The 15999-nt window shown below is 38.5% G+C and overlaps 1 non-coding gene across 1 annotated transcript; it reads left to right on the top strand.

Annotated features, from left to right (window-relative positions):
- Positions 1 to 8771: 8771 nt before the first annotated feature.
- LOC127099828 (small nucleolar RNA R71) lies at positions 8772 to 8878 on the top strand. The gene has a single exon (XR_007794295.1). It is a non-coding gene; the product is annotated as a small nucleolar RNA R71 (small nucleolar RNA).
- Positions 8879 to 15999: the final 7121 nt, after the last annotated feature.

The following is a 15999-nucleotide window of genomic DNA, read 5'->3' as shown; positions in this document are numbered from 1 at the left end:
GGGGTTACTATAAAACTAAAAGTTCAAGGGATTGGTATAATAGGTACTTATTCTGATCTAACATGTTGAGGTTCTTAGAGCGTTGTTATGGTAATAATTTTTGTCTTGATTTCACTCAAGTTTTATAAAATAAGCGACCTTTATACTTATTGAGTGTGATGAATTTTTGTTATGGCTCATGAAAATTGAGGGGAATAGATAATAGAAGGTTTTCACATTTGGGACTTAACTTAAAATAAATCTATATTATAAGAAATATTATTTTATTATATATATATATATATATATATATATATATATATATATATATATATATATATATATATATATATTAAGGGAAATAACAATGAAAAGAAAGATACATACTTGAAAAGGAAAAAGGAGGATAGAAAGAACATGGTTTCCCCCCCCCCCCCCCCCCCATACTTGAATGAAACATTGTCCTCAATGTTTGAAGGAAAAAAATGAATTACAAAAAGAAAGGAAAAAAACTAAAGTTAAGGTTGCCTGCCGCCTCTTGTTCTTGGACCTGGTGATCTTTGACGTACTTCTAAGTTGTCGAACCTGCTAAGCAAATCAGTGAACCGCTGGTCGGTTATGGCATTCCTCTCTTCCTGGTGTTGTTGCATTTGGCGCATCATTTCAAGATTCTGTGCTTGCATACCATCAATAGCATCCATGATGTCGTCGTTGGTTGCAGGCCTTCTTCGTCGACGACGTCGGGAGGATGGGCCAGCTGCAGTATCGGAAGGGTTGAGCGGGACTGATTGTTGTGCAGGAGCGTTATCACCTTGCTCCATGTCTTCGAACTCGTCTGCAGACGGGTTTGTATGTGAAGGCTCGGTAGCTTCGGGAGCATTCAGATCATAGAGGTGGCGGTTGGGATTGGTGACATCGGTTAAGGCAATGTTGGGTAGAACAACGCTTGGGACTGCCTGGTTATTCACCATAAGGTAATATTTTCCGCCTACTCTGTTCTTTATTAGGCGGCTGGACCGACAGTAGCCTATATCCATAAAGAGGGGAGGTAAAGATTCTAAAGTTTGGAGTCGGTCCCCTAGGTTTAAGCCAAGTGCTATGGTGGTGATTAATCCACCAATTACAAAAGGTTGACGGCCTCTAGCACATAAGGTGCGGATATGATGAAATAGGAAGGAGGCGGCGTTTACCTTAGCATTCGGTTCGAAGACGCATTCGAGGAAGAATAGTTCCTTTGCGTTGACCTTGCTGTTGTTCGGTCTTCCAAAAACTGTGTTTTGTAGGATGCGGATAAAGTACCGGATAGTTGGGTTATGTATATGGGAAACAAGGAGCTCTTCCCAGTTGTTGGCATCTACACCGGATATTTTCCTAAAGAGGTCGAAAGCAGCAACTGTGCTCCAGTTTAGGTTTGGAGGGATTCTGGGGTAGACTTGACCTTCTATGGGGAATTGTAGCATGGTACTCAATTGGTTTTGGGATAGGGAGTACTCGGTATTGAACATACGGAAGGTTGCGGTACCGGTTAAGAATTCGTCCTCACCGGTGGGAGTGTTGTACGCATATGAACTTAAGAATTCTAAGGTTAGGGATGGGTAGGTGGGTTGATTATGTGTGCATAGAAAGGTTAGATCGGCAAGGCGGAGCATCCACTCGATACCTTGAAGTAATCCTAATTGTTGTAAACAAGTTGAATCAGGATACCTGGTAGAAGTGACACCTCGTTGTTGAAAGCGCTCGAATTGCTCCCTTTGATAGTTTTCATCTTCGGATCGGAAGATGATATTTCCGAAATTCTGATTTCCCGCCATACTGATGAATGAATTTAAAGGAGTAATAAAGAAAAGAAATGTATTTGATATTAGAGAGTGGTTTGTGGTGAATGAAGGAAGGTTTGGTGGGTATTTATAGGAAAAAAAATTGGAAGTTGGAAAAGAGGTGGTTGAAAAGTGAATAAATGTGGGTTAATGGGAATAAATGGGGAAGGTAAAAAGGTGAAAGGGTGTAACGTTCGTCTCCAACGGCTCTGTAACGTTCACCTAGTCAGAAAGGTGTTACGCTCGTCACAGGGGCGTGACGGGCGTAACAAGTACTTGGCGTGCCGTCCGTCAAAGATTGTGTGACGCTCGTCACACAGTCTTTTTGGCAAGGTTCTGCTAGCGTTGTTCAGAATAACTTTGGTAATTTATTTTTTTATTATTTATTTTGTTTTGCTTCAGATTATTTTATTTTGCTATTTAATTTTCCTGCATGCTATTCTACTTTGTATAATAGTGCATAAATGTATTATGTTGTTAATAATTTATGTAGGCAGCAACAGTAGAGAGCATTTTTTTTGGTAGATATTGCATAATTCATAATAAAATAGGAGAATTCAATAGCTTCATAAAATAATCATAATGTAACAATGGAGAAAAACAAAAATGCGAAAGAGAAACAAATACGAACATAATTTGAAATAACATTAAATAATAGAACTAACTAAAGCTAGATAATTAAGAAAAACGGCTTCTATCCATCTGCACGATCTCTGGCTGGAGGAGCAAAGGAGTTAACATGGTATAGTAACTCGTGAAACTGATTTGTCATACTGTTCATGTATCCCAGAAATTCGTGTCTCAAGCTGGTGAACTCTTCTCGGAGGGCGTCTTGTTCTGACATCAAAGCTTCAATGGCAGTGTTATAATCAGTTTCGGGCATATGATGTCTAAGGTCGGGTATTGCCGATTCTTCGGTCTGAACAGGTTGAGGAGGAGGATCAATGTCATAATAACCAGATGGTGTCTGAGGGTCTGATTCAGCATAAGGAATCAGGTCATCACAAATCTCATAGTCCTGGATGGATTCAGTGGATCTAGCAGGAGAGGGGGTTTCGTTCAGATTGTAGAGCCAATTATTGCGATTATGAACACTAGTCCTAGGGTCGGGCATGGTGAATAGGCAAAGAACTTGGTTATTAATTATAAGCTCAAACTCATCAGATCCTAGGTTTGCTATAAACATAGTGTTGAAGAGGAAGGGTATACTCATAGTAGTAATGCCACAAAAAGGGCTTAAGTCAAGCATAGGCTGACGTAATCCGATAGCATTACCAATCATGGTTATCAAACCGCCTATTCGGATTGGTGCTCGTTCATCTTGGATAAGGTGGTCTAAATTTGCCAACATAAAAGTGGCCCCGTTTACTGGACGGTTCTGGGAAGCACAAAATATGATGAAGAGTTTATCACGTGAAACTGTGGTACTGTTTGGCTTCTTCCCAAATAAGGTGTGGGTCAGGATCTTATGGAAATAACGGAAGGTCGGGTTATGTATGTTTCCAGAGAGAAACTCATGTTCCTCGGGATCGTCATTTCCAGTCAAGTTACCCCAAAAGTGTTCAAGTTCTCTATATTCAAAAAGTTCTTCTTGGCTCACTGTGAATGTGTCAAAGGATGTAGGGAAACCTAAAAGGTTGGTAAAATCTTGAATATTAAATTGGTACTCCATGTTAAACATTCTGAACTGGATGAAACCTCTGCTTATTCCTTTTCCATGGCTGGGTAGATAGATCAGAGAACTAAGGAATTCTAGAGTCAGTCTCCGGTAAGTGACGAATTGTCTACGGATAGGAGCGGTTTCCCACCCTATCTGACTCAGCAAATACAGGACACTTTGTCTTAGTCCAAGGGCAGTCATTGCCCAGTCATCAGCATACAGACTAGGTAGCATCTCTCTCGTGGCTAGTTCCTCAAACTTTTGTTTCTGAGTTGTTCCTCTGAATTTGATACCCATACGATCAATTTGTCCCATCAGGTTAGTGTTAGCTAGAGAAAAGAAAAACAAGAGTTTTAGTCAGGATTTGGCCAAATGCCGAAAGAAGAGAAAAGTTTTTTAATAAATTAAAATAAATTAAGAATGAATACTAAACAAAAATTAAAAGAATAATTAAGGAAGAAATAGAAAAATAATAATAGAAGAAAATAATAGAATATTTATGGGTTGTCTCCCACTAAGCGCTTTGTTTAATGTCGCAAGCTCGACATAAAAACTATCAATTATAATCTATAAGTTCTTGAGGCATTTCGTCTAAGTGCAAGACTTGCGAATCTTCAGTGTTTTCTGCATAGTGATAATGTTTTAGACGTTGCCCGTTTACGGTAAATGGTTCCATAGATTTGCCTTTAATTTCTACTACTCCACTGGGAAAAACATTGGTGATTTGAAAAGGACCTGACCATCTAGATCGTAGTTTTCCCGGGAATAACTTTAGTCTGGAGTTAAATAAAAGGACTGTATCGCCTTGTTTGAAGATTTTCCTTGATATGCGCTTGTCATGCCATTGTTTTGTTCTTTCTTTGTAGATTCTGGCATTTTCGTAAGCGTCTCTTTTGAGTTCCTCTAATTCGCTTATATCAAGGATTCTCTTTTCGCCGGCGGCTTTATAGTTTAAATTTAGATTTTTAATAGCCCAATAGGCTTTATGTTCTAATTCTATCGGGAGGTGACAGGATTTTCCATAAATTAGCTTAAATGGGGTTGTCCCTATGGGAGTTTTGTAAGCAGTTCGGTAAGCCCATAAAGCTTCTGGTAATTTCAATGACCAGTCTTTCCTTGAAGTGGCGACTGTTTTCTCTAGTATCTGTTTGATTTCTCTGTTAGACACTTCCACTTGCCCACTGGTTTGAGGGTGGTAAGGTGTCGCTACTCTATGTCTTACGCCATACTTAAGCAGTAGTTTTTCGAGTACCTTGGATATGAAATGTGATCCACCATCACTGACTACTATTCTTGGGACACTAAACCTTGGAAATATTATATTCTTAAAGAGTCTAGTTACTACTCGTGTGTCGTTTGTTGGAGAAGCTATAGCTTCAATCCATTTCGATACGTAGTCAACTGCCACGAGTATGTATTTGTTACCGAAAGAGGATGGAAAAGGTCGCATGAAGTCTATTCCCCACACGTCAAAAATCTCTACTTCTAAAACGTCCTTTTGTGGCATCTCATCACGTCTAGATATGTTTCCTGTGCGTTGACATCTGTCACATTTCTTAATAGCTGCATGTACATCCTTCCATATATTTGGCCAATAGAAACCGGCTTGTAGGATTTTAGAGCAGGTCTTGGATGTACTTGCGTGTCCACCATAAGGAGCGGAGTGACAGTGTTGGATTATATTTTCTACCTCTTCTTCGGGTATACACCGACGGAAAATACCATCGGGGCCTCTTTTAAAAAGTAAGGGATCATCCCAGTAATAGTGTTTTATGTCATAGAAGAATCGTTTCTTCTGTTGGGAGGATAAGGTAGGTGGAACTATTCCGGCAGCTAAATAATTGACGAGGTCAGCGTACCACGGTGTAACAGATATAGCTAAAGTGGTTTCTACCTGTTTATCAGCGTTATTTTCTTCCAAAGTAGCTATAAGTTTATCGTACGAGAAATCATCGTTGATCGATGTTCTTTCCGGTTCAAGGTTCTCAAGTCTAGAGAGGTGATCTGCTACTACGTTTTCAGTTCCTTTCTTGTCTTTGATTTCCAAATCGAACTCTTGTAGCAAAAGGATCCACCTTAGGAGTCTAGGTTTAGCATCCTTTTTTGTTAAGAGGTATTTGATAGCAGTGTGGTCAGTGTAGATGATTATTTTGGCTCCGACCAAGTAAGAACGAAATTTATCTAGCGCAAACACTACTGCTAGAAGTTCTTTCTCGGTTGTGGCGTAATTCATTTGTGCTTCATCTAGAGTTCTACTTGCGTAATATATAACATGAAGCTTTTTATCCTTTCGTTGTCCTAAAACAGCACCTACAGCGTAATCACTAGCATCACACATTATTTCGAATGGTTCATTCCAATCTGGTGTCTGCATTATGGGTGCGGAGATCAGTGCTTGTTTAAGCATTTGAAATGCTTCTAAACATTTATTGTCGAATATGAATTCAGCATCTTTCATTAATAACCCGGTTAAAGGTTTAGTTATTTTAGAGAAGTCTTTAATGAATCGTCGGTAGAAACCGGCATGTCCTAAGAAACTTCGTACTTCTCTCACAGTTTTCGGGGGTTGAAGATTTTCGATTACCTCTATTTTAGCTTTGTCTACTTCAATTCCTCTGTTCGAGATGATGTGTCCTAAAACAATTCCTTCTTGTACCATAAAGTGGCATTTTTCCCAATTAAGTACTAGGTTTACTTTTACACATCGCTCTAGAACTCTCTCTAGGTTTTCAAGACATTCTTCAAAGCTTTGTCCGCATACGGAAAAGTCATCCATAAATACTTCCATGATGTTTTCTAGAAAATCGGTGAATATTGCCATCATGCACCTTTGGAAAGTTGCAGGAGCGTTACACAAGCCAAACGGCATTCGTCTATAAGCGAAGGTACCAAAAGGGCATGTGAACGTTGTCTTTTCTTGGTCATCAGGGTGAATTGGTATTTGAAAGAAACCTGAGTAACCGTCTAGATAGCAGAAATGAGAATGTTAGGCTAATCGTTCTAACATCTGGTCAATGAATGGTAAAGGGAAATGATCTTTTCGGGTTGCTTTGTTTAGTTTCCTATAGTCAATGCACATTCTCCATCCCGATTCGATTCGTTTGGTTATAGTTTCTCCTTTTTCATTTTCAATGACTGTTACACCTCCTTTCTTTGGTACTACGTGTACAGGACTAACCCATTTGCTATCAGATATAGGATATATGATACCTGCCTCTAATAACTTGGTTATTTCCTTCTTCACTACCTCACCCAGGATCGGGTTTAGTCTCCTCTGGTGTTCCCTAGAAGTTTTACAATCTTCTTCTAGCATGATGCGGTGCATACAAATAGAGGGACTTATTCCTTTTATATCGGTGATGTTGTAACCTAGTGCGGTTGGATATTTTCTTAAGATATGCAGGAGTTTTTCTGTTTCGAGTCTTCCTAGGTCAGCATTAACTATCACTGGTCGTTCAAGCTCTAAGTCTAGGAATTCATATCTCAGATTCTTGGGAAGTGTTTTCAGGTCTAAGGTTGGTTTCTTAAGGCATTGCGTAGGGTCCGGTGTTATTGCTAAACATTGGTTAAGTTTGTCTTCTACAAGATAGTCAGATGATTTGTCTTTTTCTAACTCCGTTTCTTTTATGCATTCATCGATGATATCCATGAAGTAACATGTATCTTCTATTGCAGGTGCTTTCAAAAATTGGGAAAGAATGAACTCAATTTTTTCTTCTCCTACTTCAAAAGTGAGTCGTCCTCGTTTCACGTCTATGATTGCACCGACAGTTGCTAAGAACGGTCTTCCCAGTATAATGGGTGTAACTTCATCTTCTCTAATATCCATAATTATAAAATCAGTTGGAATGTAGAATTGACCTATGCGTACTGGAACGTTTTCAAGAATTCCTACAGGATATTTGACGGAACGATCTGCTAGTTGCACAGACATTTTAGTTGGTCGTAATTCTCCCATTTCAAGTCTCTTGCATATGGATAAAGGCATAACACTAATACCGGCTCCTAAATCGCATAAGGCTTTGTCAATGACAAACTTTCCTATGTGACAGGGTATAGAGAAACTACCTGGGTCTTTAAGTTTAGGAGGCATATTCTGGATTATAGCGCTACATTCAGCGGTGAGTGTAACGGTTTCGCTATCTTCAAGTTTCCTTTTATTAGAAAGAATTTCTTTTAAAAACTTGGTATATGAGGGCATCTGCGTAATAGCTTCTGTAAACGGAATTGTGACGTTTAATTGTTTTAGTAGGTCGACAAATTTTTTGAATTGGCCCGCATCTTTGGTTTTAATAAGCCTTTGAGGGTAAGGGATAGGTGGTTTATAAGGTGGTGGAGGTACATAAGGTTCCTTCTTTTCTACGGTTTCCTTGTTACTCTCTTCCTTTTCCTTAGGTTCACTTTCTTCCTCAGTTGACTTTTTAGAGTTTTGGTTTTCTATCCTTGGGTCAGACGGTCCTTCCACTTCCGTTCCACTTCTCAGTATAATTGCATGAGCGTGGCTTCTTGGGTTAGGTTGGGGTTGGCCAAGAAATGTACCAGTTGGGGCAGCAGTAGGCGCTTGTTGTTGAGCTACTTGTGAAATTTGCGTTTCCAGCATTTTGTTGTGAGTAGCCAGGGCATCTACTTTACTTGCTAGTTGTTTAATTTGTTCGCCAGTGTGTACATTCTGGTTTAAGAAATCTTTATTGGTTTGCTGTTGAGAAGCTATAAAGTTTTCCATCATGATTTCCAAGTTGGATTTCCTAGGGGCGTTATTGTTAGGTGTAGATGGGATCGGCTTCTGATATCCCGGAGGTATAGCTGGGGCTTGATTTGGAGATTGTCCAGGTGCGTATAAAGCATTATTACTCTTATATGAAAAATTGGGATGATTCTTCCAATTTGAATTATAGGTGTGCGAGTAGGGGCTTCCTTGAGCATAGTTTACTTGCTCCGCTTGGATTCCTGTTAGGAGTTGACAATCCGCAGGAGTGTGACCTTGGATTCCACAGACTTCGCAAGTCTGAGTTATGGCAACTACAGTGGCTGGAGATGATACATTTAAACTTTCAATTTTCTGGACCAGAGCATCCACTTTTGCATTAACATGATCAAGGTTACTTATCTCGTACATGCCAGTTTTCGTTTGAGGTTTTTCTACCATTGTTCGTTCGCTTCCCCACTGATAGTGGTTTTGAGCCATGCTTTCGATAAGTTGGTAAGCGTCAGCATAAGGTTTGTTCATTAGTGCACCACCTGCGGCGGCGTCTATTGTTAACCTCGTGTTGTACAGGAGACCATTATAGAAGGTATGAATTACTAACCAGTCCTCTAAACCATGGTGTGGACAAAGTCTCATCATGTCTTTGTATCTTTCCCATGCTTCGAAAAGAGACTCGTTATCTTTCTGTTTAAATCCATTTATCTGGGCTCTTAACATAGCTGTTTTGCTTGGCGGAAAGTATCGAGCAAGAAAAACTTTCTTCAACTCGTTCCATGTGGTGACTGAGTTGGAAGGAAGAGATTGAAGCCATCTTCTAGCGCTATCTCTTAACGAGAAAGGAAAAAGACGAAGTCGAATTGCCTCTACAGTGACACCATTAGCTTTAACAGTATCAGCGTATTGGACAAATACGGATAAATGAAGGTTTGGATCCTCGGTAGGATTTCCAGAGAATTGGTTCTGTTGCACTGCCTGCAACAGTGAAGGTTTGAGTTCAAAGTTGTTTGCTTCGATTGCGGGTGGAGCAATACTTGAATGCGGTTCATCTTGCGATGGAGCGGCGTAATCTCTAAGAGCACGAGCTGGTTCTGCCATCTCGGGTGTCGAAGGGAAAATATTTTTGAAATCGGAAAGTTCAACAGGAGGGAGATTGTTTGCAGCACGATATTCCCGAATTCGTCGTAAGACTCGGAGATATAGTTCGATATCGTTGATTCGTAAGTAGAACGGCTCGCCTTGTGAGCGAGTGCGTGGCATACAAATCATCAAAAGAAAGAAAAGAAAAAGAAAAGCCTTAGTCTCTACAGCGTAACAGAAGAGTTACGATATCAACTAAATAAAAGTCCCCGGCAACGGCGCCAAAAACTTGATCGCGACTTTATGAGTCGAATTTGGGGTACAAACTGCAAGTGCACAGTTCTATCGCGTAGTTTTAAAAGATATCGATCCCACAGGGACTTATGAATCGATATACCGTTATCTAAGGTTACTTCATAAAGCTAAGGCAGGTAATACTTTGATTGTTTGGGGGAAAAGCTAAAACTAAAATAAGGTCTAAAATAAATATCTAATAAGTGGATATCGGTATGTAGTTCGTCGTAATTAGGGAATCAATTCTTTGTTGGTTTTTTGGTTTTAAAATAAATCTTTTCAGTTGACGCTATTGATTAAAAGTTTTATCTCAAACTCTCGCTCTGTTGAATAAACTATGATTTTATATTAACGTAGCTGTCACTTATAGTTAAGTCAAAAACCACTTTTTGAAAACAATAGGATCCGTAGAAACTCTTTTTAAGAAAACACTAATCGTTTAAACACCCTTATCTCAAACTCTCGCTTTGTTGACTTAGGTTATATAATTAAATTCAAATGCCTAACTTTCGTCCTCACATTCAATCTTTAAAAATACTTTTTGAAAAAGGTTAGAATTTAATTAACTCTAAAAATTGCTCTCGCCCTGATCTAGAATTAATGTCCAATTTACACTGTCCAATCAAAAACTCAAACTCTCGCTCTATTGCTTTTAACTTCTTTATGTCTTTCACTTTCGTACAAAAACCTTGTTATTAAACCTGTAAATTGAGACCGTAAAAAGAGTGATTTTAGTTTTAAACTTAATTTAACCAATTTGGTTTTGATTCCTTCATTCCGCTTACTCTACATACCGATACCTAAGTGAATCAGCCAGGCATGCTAAACAGACTTAAATAATTATCATGCATAAACAGATTCATCTCAGGCAAATAATATAAATAGACAGTAAAACAGGGCATATATAAATTCAAACAATAATTAAAGAACCTGAGAAATTAAATAGCAGTCTTGAACACTCCATCACAGGTCGGTTGGATTTGTTCTTGAATTCTTCAATCAGGCAGGAAAATAAAATAAAAGCGAAGGAATAAAAAACTAGATTCTAACGTAAGGTTAGATCCGGTAAAAGGTACACAATAGTTTCCGGTGTAGAAACTATTGTGCGAAAAAGAATTAACTAAATGCTAAAAAGGAAAATAGAAATTTGCAAGGGAAAACAATATAAAACTCGTACAAGTATTGCTGTAAAAATATACTTAAGCTGCTGGAAAAGGAAAAATGCGAAAAAGCGAAAACGGCAAAGAAAGCTGGAAAAAGTGTGGAACCGAGAGCTTTCCAAAAAGCTCTATTTATACTGATACTTATTGCAACTGCTTCCAAGGGTTTTCCGTAAATATAGCCATTACGTTGTAAAAGGGTCAAGCGTGAAAGTAGCTTCAACGTGGTCTGTTGCGTTCCTGGTGCCAAAAATATAGGGGAATGGTGTGACGTCCGTCACACCATGTGTGACGCTCGTCACAGGAGTGTGCAAAGCGTGACGCTCGTCACAGCCCTTGTGACGCTCGTCACAGGCACAACGCCTGTGCTTTTTGGGCTGGGCTTTGGCTTTTGATATTTGCTTCTTTTCATTCCTTTTTGCACCTCCTTTTCTTCCTTTTTTACTTGTGCTTCAAATAAACCACCTGAGATAAATAGAAAGAAAATACTGCGTAATATCTAATAAAATGAAATAAATTGAAGTAAATAATAATATAATTTAATTAAATTGAGTCCTAGAATGTGATACTATTTCATGTTATCACTTGTTAGCCCTTTGAAGTATTGGTGTTGAAGAGTCGTCGTCTTTTAGGCTGGAGAAAAGACAAGGTGAGCTTTTTCTGGTTTATAGTCGTGAAATGAAAATGCATGAATGCAAATGTTGGGGATGGAATGTAAATAATTATGCAACACCCATAGATTCAAAGCATCGATGGTATAATAACTCAAGGTAAAAACTTCAGTGTCTGTACAACAATGCAACAATGATATGCAATAATACATGTTAACAGCAGGAATAATCTGGATAATCTACGTATACTGCCCGATGCAGGATCAAAGATCCGACGTCCATGAGAATAAGGTATGTAGAGGCTATGGTTTCCTGCAGAAAAATCCCATATCCCCCTCACAGGTGTGGACTATGCTCCAAGGTGGTCCCTAGAAGGTCTCCGAGAGTCATCGACGTGAAATGAAAATACCCTGCCGTAGTGAATGCTCATAGGACAAAAGTACTTCCAAGTGAATCTAGTATGAGTGTGGTTCTCGTGACAACCTAAAACTAGCGAGAAAACAACCTAAACTAGGATCGGTTCCTTTTAGCCACTAGGAATTTCTCCAAGAAGCAAAGTCCCCAGCAGAGTCGCCGGTTGAAGCTAGCGGAAATATACCCGAACGTATCGCACGCTCGAACATACAAAAGAGTCGCCATCGAACTTTATTTATTCCCAAAGGAAAGGGAAAACATCAATAAAACCCATGGGAAAGAGATATGCTAGGTAAGGAAGTCGGTTATGCAAGGGGAAGGTATTAGCACCCCAAACATCCATGGTACTCCATGGGAACCGTTTTGATTGTTCTCGCTCGAATAGGTGTGATAACTAAAGATTACTCGCAAAAGAAGGGGGAAAGGAAAAGAAATAGATAAAGTGTTCGGTGAGGATTAGGGCCATCATGCCTACATATCCTCATAGTGCAATGAGGAATTCAGAGCTCCGTAATTCGAAGAACTAGTAATGGGAGATGAAAAGAAATGTGATCAAAGTATGGTCTGAACCAAATAATTGTATGATTTGAACTCCAACAAGGGGTGAAAACATGAACCCAAGAGTAAACAGGTATGAACCAACAAGTGAGGGCCTACATCACAGTATCACTGTATTGAGTCAACCAAGAAGGAGAGGAATCAGGTGTTTCGGTTACGGGCCAAACAACTCTTTATTCACAAGGAGGTACAAGATGGAGAACAAAGGTATATTGTATTTGGCTCAAAAAGTAGGTATATCACATGGAGTGAATGAAGGTAGATTATGAATGTAGGTAGTGATTAATATTCCATGGAGATGAATGAGAGGAATTCCCTAAGGCGGGAGTAATAAATAAGTATGCTCGTGGAGGATTCGAACCCTCATGCCTACGTATTCTCATCGTGCAATGAGAAAATCAGAGCAATCGTAGTTCAACCTACTATGACTAAAAGCAAAGAGAGATTTGATAGGATTTCCCAGAGGCAAGGTAGATTGCTTAACAAGCAAGGATGTGGTACTAACCAAAGATGGTGATCAGCCACAAGGACAAGCGAGATATTTCCAGAGTCTTAACTCCATAAGGAAAGATAGATGAATGCTATAGTCTGAACTAAATGCAAGGCAAGGAACAAATTTCCAGAGTATGAATTCGAAGGGGCAAAGGAGATATAATGTCAAGGTTTGAACTTGGAGTCAATGTCGAAGGCTGCAAGAGTCTGAACTCCATGGGCAAGGTGTTTAAGCATGCCATAGTCTGAACTATAAGGCAAAGGAACTAATTTGAATGCTAGAGTCTAAACTCCATCGGGGAGGAGAGTATGGTTCCAAAGTACGAATTATATGTGCAATGCAAGAGGTATCCAGAGTCTGAACTCCAAGGGCTGAATAAATGAATGCCAATGTCTGAACTGTAAGGCAGGATAGTATGTCAAAGTATGAACTGTATAGACAAAATCAAGATAGCCAGAGTCTGAACTCAATATGGCGAGAATTCCAAGGTCTGTATATTATGGGCAAAGAATAAAGCCAAAGTCTAAACTCCATGGGCTAAAGGGGTTTTCCAAGGTCTGCACCTTGAGGGAAAGAAGTAAAGCTAGAGTCTGAACTCCATGGGCTAAAAGAACTCACCAAGGTTTACACTTTAAGGTGAAGGATAAAACCAGAGTCTGAACTCCATGGGCTAAAGGAGGTTGCCAAGGTCTGCACCTTGGGGGCAAGCAACAACGTAAACCATAGTCTGAACTGATAGGCAATGCTTGAAGCTATTGATTGAGAAATGGGTATGTGACCCTTAGATAACAATCCCAAGAGATACATGAACTGAATGAGGATTGAATGATTGATCTTTAAAGTAGAATAGATTGATAAATGGGATAGGAATAAATAAGATAAGAATAAATAAGTTAGATTGATAAATAAGATAGCTCGCGAAGAATTTGGATTCCCCTTCCTACGTATCCTTATAGTGCAATAAGGAAATCAGAGCTTTCATAGTTCATCCCACTAGGGCTGGAAGAAAAGGTGATTGGAGGCAAAAGAATGTGATTGAATGAAAGAGTGGAATAAACTTGATTGTTACTTAATAAGAATCACACTAAAGTCTATGAGTAAAAGTGGATATTAGGGGTGTTCGCGGTGCGGTTTTGGCGATAAAAATCATCCGAACCGCAAGAGAAAAAAACATGCGGTTTGGTTTGGTTCGGTTGACTTTTAGAAATAAAACCAAACCAATGCGGTTTGGATTGGTTCAGTTGGTTCGGTTTTTTATAATATTTTTATTGTGCCATACATACACCTATAGAGAACAACATAACTTTATGTTTAGTCATTCATACATGACTAAATAACATCAAAACTCATCATATTTAGACAAAAATGTTTCATTCAATATACAAAAAATTAGATTAGACAAAAGTGGAATAAAATACATATATAAATAGTAGCATAAAATAATATCGAAGACATTATAATAAAACATAAAAAACATATGAGATGAGAGATTAGAGAAGATGAAAAAAAGAACATAAGAGATGCGAGATTGAGAAGAAAGGTGCGATAAAAATGTAATTAAAAGAGAAAATAGTAACATAAAAGATGAAAAAGAAAGAACATAAGAGATGACTTATTATAGTAGAATATGCAAAACCTACATGGAAAAGAAGACGAGAAGAATGTGTGATACTACTATGAGAGATTTAAGAAGGTTGAAATTGAAACCCTAAGCGTGAGTAAGAGAAAATTGTTTGTAATTGTAAGGTTAAGGCATACTAGGTTTGATGTTTTGGTTGGATGTGGGATAAGTAAAGTTTGGATTGTAACATAATACGGTTTGGTTTGGTTTAGTTCGGTTTGCAAAATACAAACCACAAACCAAACCAAACCAAACCGTGCGGTTTTGTTAAAAAATGACCCAAACGAATCCGAACCAAATGCGATTTTTTGCGGTTTCGGTTTGGTTTGGTTTGGTTAGCGGTTTTCTATTGGGTTGGTTTTGTTTTGAACACCCCTAGTGGATATGATAAGCAACGAGCCAAACGTCTCGCACCCAAAGATATCCAAAATGAGTGTAGGAAAGCTCCAGTCTCATTCCTTCTTTACTACTTAAGGCTCGTGGAATGTAACTCTCGTCTTAACTTTCAAGTGGAAGGAGGAGAATCTTTGTTGTTATTTCTTGTGTTGATGAACACCTTATCAATCGTTCGATTTGAATTGCACTAAAGTCTATGAATAGAGGTGAATACGATGAGCGTTAGGTCATTCGTCCCATACCTAAAGATATTTAGAATGGGGGTAGGAATTCTCCAGTCCCACTCCTTCTCTATTGGTTAAGTCTCGTGTCGTACAACTTGATTCAGGATTGATAAGTTGTTGATGTAGTCCTTGCTTGTTGCATGATTCTTTATGAAGAGGGAGACTTGTCAATCGTATGATTAGAATTGTGCTAAAGTCTATGAATAGAGGTGAATACGATGAACGTCGGGTCATTCGTCCTTTACCCAAAGATACCCAGAATGGGGGTAGGAATTCTCCAGTCCCATTCCTTCTCTATTACTTAAGGCTTATGCCACACAATTCCAACTTTGATTTAACAAGCTTTTGCAGTTTCCACCTTTGAAGTACTTGTATAATCTGCTGCTTGGTATGACTGAGGATGCCTTGATCGAGAATCTGACTTGAGGCTTCGAGCTCCACAACTTAAAAGAAAAGGTCTCATTAAGTGACCAAGGGTCTTTTGGTAACTCAATTTAGACTGTGGGATTATACAGGTTCAAAGGATTTAATTAATCAAAATTGCTTTTGATCAATTTGAATTGTGGGTTTGATTTGGTTTGGAAACTAAGTTAGCACCTAATCTAATGGTCAGAATTGAATTAGACTATCCTAAGGGGTTATGCCATAGTTGAATAAAAATTATATGTTAGAAAAATCCTAAGGGAGCATGTTAATTTTTAAGACTTTTGGATTAAAGTTCTATGTTAAATTTTATTCCTAAAGGAGCATGTGATTATATGAAAAAATGTCCAAAATTGCCCCTAAAGGGTAAAATGGTCTTTTGACAATTTTATGGTTATTGAATCAAGAATTTCAATTATGAAAATTCTAGTTAAGCCTGATTAAATTGTAAACTACTTTATTGCTAAAAATGCTATTAGGTGTTAAAATCTTCCAATTTCTAAAAATGTTAATATTCCTAAAAATTCCTATTCAAATCTAAATCAAGAGTTTTAACAAACCTAACAA

Source organism: Lathyrus oleraceus, chromosome 6, assembly GCF_024323335.1.
Source record: "Lathyrus oleraceus cultivar Zhongwan6 chromosome 6, CAAS_Psat_ZW6_1.0, whole genome shotgun sequence".
Lineage (NCBI taxonomy): Eukaryota > Viridiplantae > Streptophyta > Magnoliopsida > Fabales > Fabaceae > Lathyrus > Lathyrus oleraceus.
The sequence above is the reverse complement of the archived record's forward strand: the minus strand, read 5'-3'. Positions and strand labels throughout refer to the sequence as shown.